Genomic DNA, 13,408 nt, shown 5'->3' with positions numbered 1-13,408 from the left:
TCATGAAGAAGATAATGATAGTACTTTAGGTCCATAGTCACATAATGAGATTAGAAGTGGCCTATACATTCCATTTCCCAATATTCTATAGGGCAAGCAACCTTTAGCATTAACGTCTATAAAGGCTTTCATTAAACCTGATCATGATATACAGTATTAGTGGTGATAAGTCTAAAGGTGGCCCTACATGCGGAGATACAACTCCGCATGTAGGGCCAACAGGATTTTTTTAACCTGGCCGATCTGCCTGAATTTTGGCTAGATATCAATCGGGGAGTACCTGTTGGAGGGCCCCATACACTGCCCAATAAGCTGGCAACCAAATCTGTCTGCATCTTATATTGGCTCGTGTATGGCCAGGGTCGGACTGGGAGGCCCGGGGCCCCCCAGGGCTGCTGCCTCTGTGGTCTCTGTTGTCCTACTATTTTACAACAAGAGTAGATATAAATATACAATATTATAATTTACAATGTATAATATTACAATATTATTGCTTTAAACAGATATTTTTTCTTTTCTGAGCTGAGTAACTTAAATATAGGGAGAGAGGGACCAAGAGAGATTAATTACAACAGTATTGGTGGGTGGGGAGGGCCTGTGATTTCCCAGTTACGTCCCGGGAGATCGGAATAAGATGATCATATAATATAACAGGCTAATGTGTTATAGGACAGTTATAAAGGAGATGGGGCTTATACTATAATTACACAGTGGGGGTGTGTGTTGATTATTGTTGTATTGTGATCCTCTTCTCTTCTATGGTGCTCTAGGGAAAACATTGCTTCATGCATTTCAGAGATCCTATATACACAGTAAGTATTTGGCACCCTAAGGTTCCACAGCAGACGGACTCCTTTGTCCCCAATATACATTCATAGCTCATTCTAAGAGCTTGGGTGAAATGTGAACATTACAAATTTTATTGCTACCGAAATCCATATACAGTATCCCTTTCCAATCTCTGGTTTTGATTCTTGAAGCTACGAACCAGAAGATTGTTCTCCTCCAGATGGCTTCTGCTGCACTGTGTAAGAATATTAAGAGTTATACAGATACCGCTGAAAATAATTACACGTACGCGTCTTAAAGGGTTGATTCACCTTTGAGTCAGTTTTAGTACTTCCTAGGATGATCTTTTTCTTAACAACTGTTCAATTGGTCTTCATTTTTGTAGTTTTTTTTTAAATGATTTCCCTTCTACTTCTGCCTTTTCCTCGTCTTTAAAAAGGGGGCACTAACCCCAGCAACAAAAACGATCACTCTATGAGGCTTCAATTTTATTATCATTTCTTTTTTTCCCTTATTTCTTCTATTCAGGCTTTTTCCTAGTCGAGTCTCTCCTGGTTGCTAGGATAAACTGGCCCCTAGAAACTGCTGAAGAAAAACACAATAAAAAAAACATGGAGATTAATGGCAACTTGTCTCAGTGTCAATGTTGTACTAAAAGTTAATTTAAACGTGAACTACTGAAGGCTGTTCAGAACATATTAAAGGGGAACTATCGCAAAAAAATTAATTTAATAAGCTTCCTCATACTGAAGTAAGAAACTTACTTTTTAAATACAGTCAATTAAAAAATCTGCATAGTTTCTGAAATAATCAAGTTTTGACTATTCCTATCTCAGCATCTCTTTCACTTCATTCTGTCTTCATGCAACAGTTGGGTGTCAGATGAATGATCCAATATATATCTTATAGGGGGCTCCCATTCCTAGCAGATGTAGTAGAGCTCACTCAAATAGCCGATTCCAGTCCAAACAAAATAACTGCATTTTACACAAATTCTTCAAGTAGAAAGAGAGGATTTCCGGTGATTTTAATAGAGTGAGCTCTAACCATCTCTTCTAGGCAAAACGAGCCCCCCCTGTAAGGTATATTGGATCATTCATCTGACACCCAACGCCTGGATGAGGAGAAACATATGCTGAGATAGTAATAGTGACGATAAACTTGATTTTGTGGGTGTGTGTTATCATCAATACACACTATGTATTTTAATCATTTGCTTCTAGAAGTTCTGATTTGTGGGAGTCTTCTTCTTAGAGCCCATATGTCCCACTGTTTGACACCCAAAACTTGAACTAGAAGATCCAGTCATTCTAGGGGCGGGGAACAGCCTTCCTCTTTGCTGACGAAGCTGAATCGTGTTCTTGAATAATAAATAGTTAGAGCCAAATTTACTATTTAAAAACAAAGTTTGACATAAAAAGTTACCTTGGGAATCTATGTACCCTATAAATATGAATATTTAGATAGTTTTCTGGGCAGGATCGGAACAATGTTAAATGTTCAGTGGCAAGTGTTCTGTAGAGTGTACACTGCAACCAAAAAACTATAGTTCAGGGCAACAGTGTGTGTAACTGGGCACCATCTACTGGTGAAGTGTAAGGTGTGAATACTGCATTGTTATTTATATTGTACATACCGAGACGAAAACACCATTAACAGTACAGGTTAAAAGTACAATTTGTCTGGTTTAAAGAAAAAGCTTCAGCAGCATGTTACTTTATGTAAAAGACCAGGGAGAAAGTATGCTTGGAGTTGATGTGGGGATAACAACCTCTTAATAAATTTCCGAAGGTCGTCTGAAGTTGCCGCACGAGGAAACTTCGGGTGACTTCAGAAATCGAAGCGCCACGAGTGCATTGGTGCTGGCATTTTATCTTTATAGCAGGCGAAAGGGAGTTAGGGGAGATTATCGCCCCGCAGAAGTGGCGAAGATAAGCGACTAAATCTCCCTGAATCTGCCCGTGAGCTTGAACCCTAATACCTCCCAGTTAGGCAAGGTCCCAGGACAGACCTCAGGCACATGGGGCTGAACCCCTTTATATTGCTAGTGGACAAACCCTTTAATTACTGTGGACCCAGAAAAAAAAGGGGTGCCTGGGTGTCCAAATACTAAGGGGGACTGCCTGAGGAACATACACAAATCTCAGGGTCCCTACACCACATTTTATGAATGCAAATGAAAAGGACTTACTTACAGGATCAAAGTGTGAGTATTGCAAAAGGATATCTATCACTTGTTGCCAAGTTGCCATTTTAATAAGGAAATCCTTAAAACTGCACTAACCAATAGCAGGGGCAGATACTTAATTTTGAAAGTTAAAATTGACAGCATTACTTATGTAACAATTTTTCCCCCAGCAGAAAATCTTATTATTAAATGAAATACTTCAGAAGGTAGCGGACATGGATAACTTCCCAACAGGCAGCCGGTGCTGGGACCTGGTGGCAATGGGAGTGCGCACAAGAGGAGGCCAGCGCTGGGGCCATGCGGCGCCGCAACTCGAAATCCAGCCCATACTTTGATCCCTACCCGACCCTGCAACTGCCTTATCAATAACCCGACCCGCAACCTGCTGACCACTAAAATATAGACAATAGAACATAAGAATGAGACACGCCACCCAACCCGCAATCCATAGACCTGCATCAATACCCATACCTGAAAATCCTACCCTCATTCAGCAGGGTACCTGCCCTGCTGCAGGACTCTACAGGCAGGTGACTTTAATATGGTCATGACCCAGCTATGAATAGACTACACCCCTCCACACATGACACTAGAACATTTGCTAACTGGGTAGAGGCCACAGGGCTCTCTGACATCTGGAGAGGGAAGCATCCCCAGCTTAAGCAATACTCATGCTTTACAGTAGCAACAGTGGCAATACTCCGTATTGATTTGTGTATGGGTACAGGAGGTATACTACCCCTTGTAAATTCTATTGTTTTTTACCAGGATGTGTTCTAACCCTGAACTACAGATCATACAAATGCTGGACCTACCTTCTAAGCTTGCATCTTCTGCCACCTCAAATATATTACATGTAGTGAAATGATAGCAGATCAGTTCCACCAAGCCTTGTAATACAGGGAACCAGTACTAGTCATCAAAAGCTAACGAATATGGGAGAGCCAATAGACTTCCAGGTAAAACACAATCATTTCCTAGGGAACAATGAACAAGGCTTCTATTCTTTACCATAACTGATCATTAGTTTTCAATAGGCAGAAGAAAATCTTGAGACAATAAATGTCAAAGAAGCCATAGTTTGATTTACTGAATATACATTTATTCAGAAAGAAAAACATATTTCCAACAAGATCAAATCATTTCAGCAACAGAATGGAAAGTGTAGCTCCCCTGACCTGTGATAGCACCCGATAAATTAGAACCCGCCCTTCCCCCCCAGGCTATGAATAATTTTCTGATCAGATGACAGACCCGCTTCTATAGAAGCGCCATCATTTTATAATACAGTATACCATTAGCCCGCAGCCAAAAAATCTGCTGGAGGTCCGATGACAGTTCTAAGAATAAACAAAATGTACACTATATACAGGGAACACTTCAACAATTCAGTTCAGGAGGGAGATTCAGGGACCCCATTACCTTTCTGTAGCACAACAGAAACACCCGTTGGATCAAGAAGAGAAACAATTTTCTCCTTTCCTCCAACTGAAAGTACTAAATTATAAACGGACAGCCCATCTTACACAAGTCTGTTGCCCCCATGCGCGGACCATTCAAAATGGACAATTCAAAGGAATGCAAAGGAATAGTAACACAGGCATTTGAACACACTTCTGAAACCAAGTGGGCATGCGGTGTTAGAAAAAACTGGGTTATGTGTTAGTGCATGACCCTGGATAAAGGCCAACTGTTGCGGTTAAAGGAGACATAAAAATGTATGCAAAATTCTCAGAGTTCACAGAAATTTATCTACTTAATTATTTGTTTTGCTTTAAAGGAGAACTACAGCCTAACTAAAGAAATAGCTAGAAATTTTGCACATTATGTGTTTGGTTTCTGTCTCAGCCCAAGGCAACCACAGCCGTATAGCAGTAAAGATCCGTGTCTCCAAAGATGCCCCAGTAGCTCCCCATTTTCTTTTCTGACGATTCACTGCACATGTTCTGTGCTGCTGTCACTTACCAAGCTTAGGGACCCATTCACAATATACAGTATTCATAGAATACAAATGTCACAATATAAGGCTGATTAGTAATTAATACAGATAATTACTACATGGCAGCACAGAAACCAGTGCAACTAGCATCAGAATGTAATAATCTGCCCTGTAGCATCAGATTAAATTACAGACAAACCTCATTTTTTGCTTGATAATTTGTGACAACCCCTAATCATAGCTTCAACATCTGCTCAGAGCCCACTGAGCATATGAGTGTCGCAGACACTTTCCAATATGGTGACCCTCTGTGACAAGTTTAAAGTCCTGGATCATTGCTGCTATTGAGATGCTGAAACTTAAGACTGTTACAAGTTGCAGCTATAAGTATTAGCAGTAGTATTAGCTGCTGCTTGATGCACGGCTCCAGATGATTGCTGCCTCCTTATTTCAGATATCTGATGCAACAGATCTTGACAATACCTCATTTGCTCCGTAAATTGTCTTTCCACCTCTTCCTGCTGCCCTTGCACCTTTGCTATGCAAGTGGCTATACAATGCTACCTGCAGGCAAATATCAGGTTGATAAATAAAGATTTATGTACTCACCGTTAAATCCTTTTCTTTCTAGTCAGAAGGGGGACACAGAAACTATGGGGTAAAGGGCTCCTCCCACCAGGAGGTAGGACACTGCAGTGATGTCAGAAATGTGACTCCTCCCTCTCTCCTTTTAACCCTCTCACCTGGCCTATTAGACTCAGTTGCTCACAAAGAACTCAAACAAAGAACGGTGAACTGAAACATAACTATTCCACCAGGATGGCTGAACTGTGAACAGAGTAGAGTTCTGGGAGGGAAGTCCTGTGTACCCCTTCCGACTAGACAGAAAAGGATTTAACGGGGAGTACATAAATCTTTCTCTCACATCGGAGGGGGACACAGGAACTATGGGGACATACCAAAGATACCCCAAACCAAGAAGAACTCATTTTGAAACTGCCGCTTGGAGGATTATTCGGCCTAGAGCCGCCTCTGCGGAAAAGGTATGCATTGAATTAGTAAAATTTTGTGAAGGTATGTAAGGAGGCCCAAGTAGCCATTGCAGCCATTCCCTTACGAGGTCCTGAGTATCCGTGTTCCTGAAGGGTTTGGTACGAGTAACATAAGTCCTTAGTGCTCGGACCACATCAAGTCTATGTAACTTGGCCTCCTTTGCACGATTGCAGAATGATGGAAGAATGATTTCCGTATTGTTGTGGAAAGAGGAAACCACATTTCAGATATAGGCCTAATGGAGGAAATGGCTACCAGGAAAGTTGTCTTCCACATCAGTGCTTGGAAACCCACTGAGTCAATAGGCTCACAGGGGGCTTCTAGATGTGCATTAAGCACCAAGTTCAAGTCCCATGGGGGGGACTGGCTGTCGGAAGGGGGGTGCCAGACGGGAGACCCCTTGAAGAAAGGTTCAAGCATACTCTTGTAGGGCAAGTCGTTGTTAAAAGAGAACGGAGAGTGCCGATACTTGGGACTTTAGGGATCCTAGCCGGAGTCCCTTGGCTAGACCGGACTGTAGAAAGTTAAGGACTGCCAGAATTGTAGTTGTAGTCTCTGAAATCAATGTTGTGTATACCATGACCAGTAGCAATTCCCGGGATAGATCCTTGAAGTAGTAGGCTTTTGTGCCCTTATCATGGTCTGTATAACTTGATCTGAAAACCCCTTTTCTTTTATGATAGAGGCTTCAAGAGCCATCCCATTAATGTGAAGAGCTTGGGGTTCCTGTGCCGAACACTATGCCCTTTTGGTATATAATGTGTCTGTGATTGTTTTGATGTATGCCTATGATTAAGGGATTGTATCCCGAAACGCATAGGGCTTTTTGATCCTTGTATGACCCGGCAATAAAACTTGCTTCCTCCTCGAATGGACTGCGGTCCATTCTTTTGGCACTGAATGTGCCGAAGAAGGCCCTGACTTAGTAGATCTTCTCTGAGAGGAAGCAGGACTGGGGGTTCCAGGGAGAGAGCTAGTAGATCGGAGTACCATGACCTCCTGGGCCAGCATGGGGTGACTACTTTGACCTTTCAGCTGTCTCTGCAAATCTTTTTGAGTACCTGAGGAAGCATGGGAAGACGTAGGCCAGTCGGAAGCGACATATAATGGTCATGGCGTCTATTCCCTCCACTAGGGGGTCCCGGTATCGCGAGAAGAACCTGGGAACTTTTTGTGATATTGCCTGGTGGCCATCAAGTCGACTTGAGGTTCGCCCCACTTGTCTACCAGCAGTTGACAGGCTTTGTGGTGGAATTCCCATTCTCCGGGATCTACTCTGTGTCTGCCTCTACATTTAACACCCCCAGGAAGTGAATTGCCGATAGATGTGGAAGGTTGTGTTCTGCCCAAGTCAGAATGGGCGTTACCTCCGTTTGCTTTTTGTCCCCCCCCCCCCGATTGATATAGGCAACGGCGGTGGCATTGCCTGTCTGTATGTGCACCGGTTGGTGCTTGAGAAGGTCCTGCCACTTGTGAAGGGCTAAGCGAATTGCTCTGATCTCTAATAGATTGATCGGAAGTAGAGCTTCTTCGAGCGACCATATTCACTGTACGATTCTTCCTTGGAATGTCGCCCCCCAGCCGTGCAAGCTGGCATCCGTTGTTACAATGTTCCATTCTGGTTCGGCAAACACCTGGCAGTGGGACAATCGGTGAGGTTGTAGCCACCAGGCGAGTGATCTCTTGGTGCCTGGAGAGAGGGCAATTCGCTGGTGGAGAAATATCCGCCGCCAGGTCTCTAGAATTGCTGCTTGTAGCGGTCGGAGGTGCCACTGGGTAAAGGGAACCGCATCAATGGAGGACACCATTAGGCCCAATACTCTCATGCAAAGTTGCACTGTTGGTTTGGGTATCGACTGTAGACGTCGTATTGACGTCTGAAGCTTGGTCTGTTTCTCCAGTGGTAACAACGCCCTCTGTAGAAAAGTGAAGACCCAGAAAAGTCACCTGTTGACTGGGCCTGAGGCAAGACTTCTTGAAGTTTATCGTCTATCCGAATTCTTGCAGCATTTGGATGGTTATCTGAAGGTGATCTTTGGCCATCTCCTGCGACCGGGCCTTGATGAGCAGATCTTCTCCGTGGAGTTTCTATTGCTCCATATTTAGACAGGCAGCCATTACAGACATGATCTTTGTAAAGATTTGTGGAGCCGAGGACAGGCCGAAGGGTAGGGCCACAACTGGAAATGCCTGTTTTGAAATGCAAACCTCAGGAATTGGGGATGTTGAGGGGCTATGGAACATTGAGATACGCGTTTCTGATGTCCAGTGAGGCTAGGTATTCTCCTGGTTCCATGGCTCAGATGACCGAGCGTAGGGATTCCATCTTGAAACGCTGATAGACAATCCACTTGTTCAGCCGCTTGAGATCTAATATCAGCCGGAACGATCCCTCCTTTTTGGGTACTAGGAAAAGGTTCGAGTAGAACATGTGGAAGCGTGACGGAGTGACTGGAACAATTACTCCAGAGTCCCGTAGTGACCGGACAATGGTTAAGAAGGCTCTCTCTTTGTCTTGTTGCAAGGGAAGCCTTGACATGAAAAATGACGTGTGGTAGGTTTGTGAACTCTAGTCGGTACCCTGATGAGGTGGTCTCTAGGATCCAGGCGTCGGCAGTGTGGTGTGCCCAGGTCTATGTGAAAAACTGAAGTCTGTTCCCCAACTTACTCTTGTTGGGGAAAGTGTTGGAAGAGCGGGAAGGTGATCTACTCTTATAGTTGCGAAAACTGGAGGTACGAAAGGAGCTGCCCTTTCTAGTAGTGAAGTTTGATTTAGGTTTGTTCTATGGTAGAAGTGTGCTCTTCCCTCCTGTGGCCTTAGAAATAATTTTCTCTAGCTCCTCTCCGAATAGTTTGGAACCCTTGAAGGGGATAGATGTGAGAGACTCCTTAGAGCTAAGGTCTGCAGACCAAAGCCAGAGAGACCTGCTAGCTAGTATAACGAGTGCTGAGGATCGTGCCGTCAGTCTAGTTGCATCTAGGATAGCTTCACCTATGAATGCATTTGCCTCTGGGATGTAGGATATTAGATGGGAAAATTGATCGGCTGCCGGGCCATCTTGTGTCTGTTGTAGAAGAGCCGTGGACCAAGCCTCTATAGCACGGCTCATCCAAGCTGCTACTAGAATTGGGAGACGTGCTGACCCTGAAGCTGAAAATGTTGCCTTGAGGAATCCTTCTAGTTTCTTATCTGTCTGATACTTAAATGCTGGTGAATCTGGCACTGGCAGCGTTGTATCTTTCGAAAGTCTAGATAGTGGGGCATCTACCACGGGTGGTATGCTCCATTTCTCAATAAACTCTTTAGGAAAGGGATATTTCTTAGTGAAACGTTTAGTGACCTGAAATCTTTTCTTTGGTGCTTACCATTCATCTTGGATGATAGCCTGAAGTTGCTCGTGAGCTGGAAAAATTGCAGAAGCCCTGTGAAGATGCTCTTGGCTTTGCCTGGGGCAGAGTTTGGTTCCACAATCTGTAGTACCTCTAAAACTGCTCTTATGAGGTGATCAATGTTGCAAGGGGAATCGGGAGGACTGTCCTCCTCTTCTGATTCAGATTGTGAGGAAAAATCTCTCCCTACTATACCTGCTATCCCACAGTCACACTCCCTTCCCAGAGACTATTATCCCACTGCTACTATAAACCCCATCTCTCCCTACTATACCTGCTATCCCACAGTCACACTCCCTTCCCAGCCCACTGTTACTATAGGCACCGTCTCTCCCTACTATCCCACAGTCACAGTCCCTTCCCAGAGACTATTATCCACTGTTACTATAGGCACCACCTCTCCCTACTATACCTGCTATCCCACAGCCACAGTCTCCTTACTCCACTTCTTATCTAGGTGATGCTGAATATCTGCGAAGTCCCCTACTATGTATGCTGGTCCACATGATAACTGTAAATGATAAGGATATGAGAAGTCACTGAGGGGTTCTGTGACCATATAAAGGCACAAGGCTGCAGGCTGAGTTATACAGGGAACTCTAAATATCACTATTGTATTATAAGTAGGGATGCACCGAATCCACTATTTTTGATCTGGCCGAACCCCCGAATCCTTCATGAAGGATTTGTCCGAATACCGAACCCTAATTTACATATGCAAATTAGGGGTGGGAATGGGAAACCATTTTTTTTACTTCCTTGTTTTGTGACAAAAAGTCACGCGATTTCCCTCTCCGCCCCTAATTTGCATATGCAAATTAGGATTCGCCCGAATCTGAATCCTGCTGAAAAAGGCCGAATCCCGAACCGAATCCTGGATTCGGTGCATCCCTAATTATAAGGCATAATGTACCCCCTACTTTCAATGATAAGGATATTAGATGATATATTATTGTATAATGGGGGTTATTTGTTCTGTTAGAGCCAGAGAACTGAAAATGTATTGCAGGTTGGGAGTAAAATCCTAATACAGCACTGGGGTTCTTCATTCATTTCTCTTTTCCTCCAGGGACATTTGGGGGTGCAGGATGAGGTGTTTCTAAGTATCCCATGTGTACTGGGGTGTGTTGGAGACAGTAGAGCATCTGCATTTAGACGCTCAGATTTGGGAAATGCATTTTATTCTCCAATCCAATGTGTTGGCTTTATTTTTATACCAAGAATAATTTTTGTTCTATAGACTTGTGTGTCGGGGAGATGGTGCTGCTGCTGTACACAACCGGTCATACTGCTGCTCTCATTCTACAGTGATGTCATTTTGTGTCACGTGGTTTGTCTGCCTAGACCATTGGATAATAAATAGCTGCCAGTGCATTCTGGGTTATGGGCACTTGATTATCATGGGAGTTAAGGTGCCTCCAACTGGTTATTATGGGATGTTACCCCTAGCTATTGTGGCGACATCTTATCTGGCTTTGTGCCTTTGACTATCAGGGGTTGCTGGGAGTTGTTCATTTGCACAAATTGTTTTGAAACCACGCCCACTTTTGGCCACACCTCCAAATACCACACCCATTTAGCAAAACATAATTCAGTCATAAGACAAAATCTGTGTATCGCTGTTCAGCGCTGGCCCGTCCCCATCAAGACTCGCCACACTTATTCTTTGGAAAGCGGCTTTTATTCAGCTTGCATAAGTGATAACAGGCAGTGGGTAAGTGGTGCGAACTAACGCGTTTCGTGCCCTCTCTATTGGCACTTCATCAGAGTTCAAAATATGTCACATGATATCCCATTAAATAGAGTGTCCAATATTAAACACCTGTGTATATAATTAGCATAAATGTATTCCCTTCAATTATACCAAAGCATCCTATTGGATACTTGCGAATCCCGAATTATAATACTAAATGAATTCATTCTAATAAGTTACCATATAAGTTATAGTTTGATATTTTAACAGCTACCTGGTTGCTAGGGTTCAAATTACCCTACCAACCAGGTAGTGGTTTCAATGAGAAACAGGAGTATAAGTAGGAGAGACCTAAGTAGAAGATTAGTAATTAATACCAAAAAAAACATAATTTAGTCTCTTAACAATACAGCCCATAGCACAACAGTTTATAAGCTGCTGGGGGTCTACTCTGTGACCCCCATTTGAAAGCCAGGTCAGAAAGATAAGTCAAATAAATTAAAAACTATAAAAACTGAAGGATGAACACAGTAGCAGTTCCATGTATCAATACCTACAGAATTCACAGCAGCATGGCAAGGGGCAATTCCATGTATAAACTACCCCCAGAAGGATGGCATGGGGTAATGCCATGTACTGTATAAATACTCCCAGAACCCACAGCACGATGGCAAGGGGCAAATCCATGTAAAAATACCCCCCCAGAACCCACAGCAGGATGGCAAGGGGCAAATCCATGTATAGATACCCCCCCAGAACCCACAGCAGGATGGCAAGAGGCAATTCCATGTATAGATAGCCCCCAGAACCCACAGCAGGATGGCAAGGGGCAAATCCATATATAGATAGCCCCCAGAACCCACAGCAGGATGGCAAGGGGCAATTCCATGTATAAACACCCCCCAGAAGGATGGCATGGGGCAATGCCATGTATAAATACCCCCAGAACCCACAGCAGAATGGCAAGAGGCAATTCCATGTATAGATAGCCCCCAGAACCCACAGCAGGATGGCAAGGGGCAAATCCATATATAGATAGCCCCCAGAACCCACAGCAGGATGGCAAGGGGCAAATCCATATATAGATAGCCCCCAGAACCCACAGCAAGATGGCAAGGGGCAATTGCATTTATTAATACCCCAAAAAGGATGGCATGGAGCAATTCCATTTCTAAATATCTCCCAGAAGGATGACATGGGGGCAATTACATGTATAAATCAGCCCCAGGACCCACAGCAGGATGGCATGGGGCAAATCCATGTAAAAATACCCCCCTCCCCAGAACCCACAGCAGGATGGTAAGGAGTTATTCCATGTATAAATTTCCCCAGAACCCACAGCAAGATGGCAAATGAATGTATAGATACCCCCCAGAACCCACATCAGGATTGCAGGGAGCAAATACATGTATAGATACCCCCAGAACCCACAACATAATGGCAAGGGGCAAATGAATGTATAGATACCCCCCAGAACCCCCAGCAGGATGGTAAGGGGCTATTCCACAGCAGAAAAAGAGACAAGCAGATGAACACATTGACGCACTCTCACCTAGATTCAGTGAAGGTGTCTGGTGGATTCCTGGAGAGGCTGGGGCCGAGCAGAGTCATGGTGTGCGAGTGTGACAGCTGGGTACAACAAGCGCCGACATCAGGAGGATTTGCTGAACTTGAGCAGCAGCTACAGACCAGCGAGGCACCTACGTGTGACGCACCACTCTACTCCTCTTCCAGCTCCCTCTCTGCAGACTGAGGCAGGCAGAGCTTCCTTTCCTCCTCTGGCCGTTTCCACTTCACCGGGTTAGGGGAGGGGGGTGTCTGAAATGTAAGTGGATCGGCCAGGGGAAGGAGCCAGCGCCAAGTACTTATTTAATAAATAAAGGCAAAAAACATTACAAGTCAGCCATGGGCCCCCAAAATAAGTGTGCCCCGTGCAGCTGTCCACTTATTAAAGCAGCTCTGCCCCTGCAGCCAGCACCCCCCTCTGAAAGCAGCATCAGTAGTTTGATCAGTAGAAAAGCTCCGTTGTTGTTTCACAGTAGCTGCTCTCCTTCTGCAGCTCCCCCTCCCCTTTCACTAACCATGTGGAAATAAAGGTGGACTGAACTTTCCTGCCACATATAAGTCTGTATGCGAGTAGTGAGACACGTGAGTATCAGATAAGCAGCAAAATCAAACTGGAGCAGCTACGCGTCTCACTACTCGCATACAGATTTATATGTGGCAGGAAAGTTCAGTCCACCTTTATTTCCACATGGTTAGTGAAAGGGGAGGGGGAGCTGCAGAAGGAGAGCAGCTACTGTGAAACAACAACGGAGCTTTTCTACTGATCAAACTACTGATGCTGCTTTCAGAG

At 44.2% G+C, this 13,408-nt stretch overlaps 1 long non-coding RNA gene across 1 annotated transcript; it reads right to left on the bottom strand.

The window, feature by feature from the left end:
- Window positions 1–648: 648 nt before the first annotated feature.
- Window positions 649–13,248, bottom strand: LOC108699955. Its single transcript, XR_001932905.2, has 2 exons — window positions 12,605–13,248; window positions 649–1,374 (listed from the first exon to the last, which is right to left on the bottom strand). It is a non-coding gene; the product is annotated as an uncharacterized LOC108699955 (long non-coding RNA).
- Window positions 13,249–13,408: the final 160 nt, after the last annotated feature.

Source organism: Xenopus laevis, chromosome 8S (assembly GCF_017654675.1).
Source record: "Xenopus laevis strain J_2021 chromosome 8S, Xenopus_laevis_v10.1, whole genome shotgun sequence".
Lineage (NCBI taxonomy): Eukaryota > Metazoa > Chordata > Amphibia > Anura > Pipidae > Xenopus > Xenopus laevis.
The sequence above is the reverse complement of the archived record's forward strand: the minus strand, read 5'-3'. Positions and strand labels throughout refer to the sequence as shown.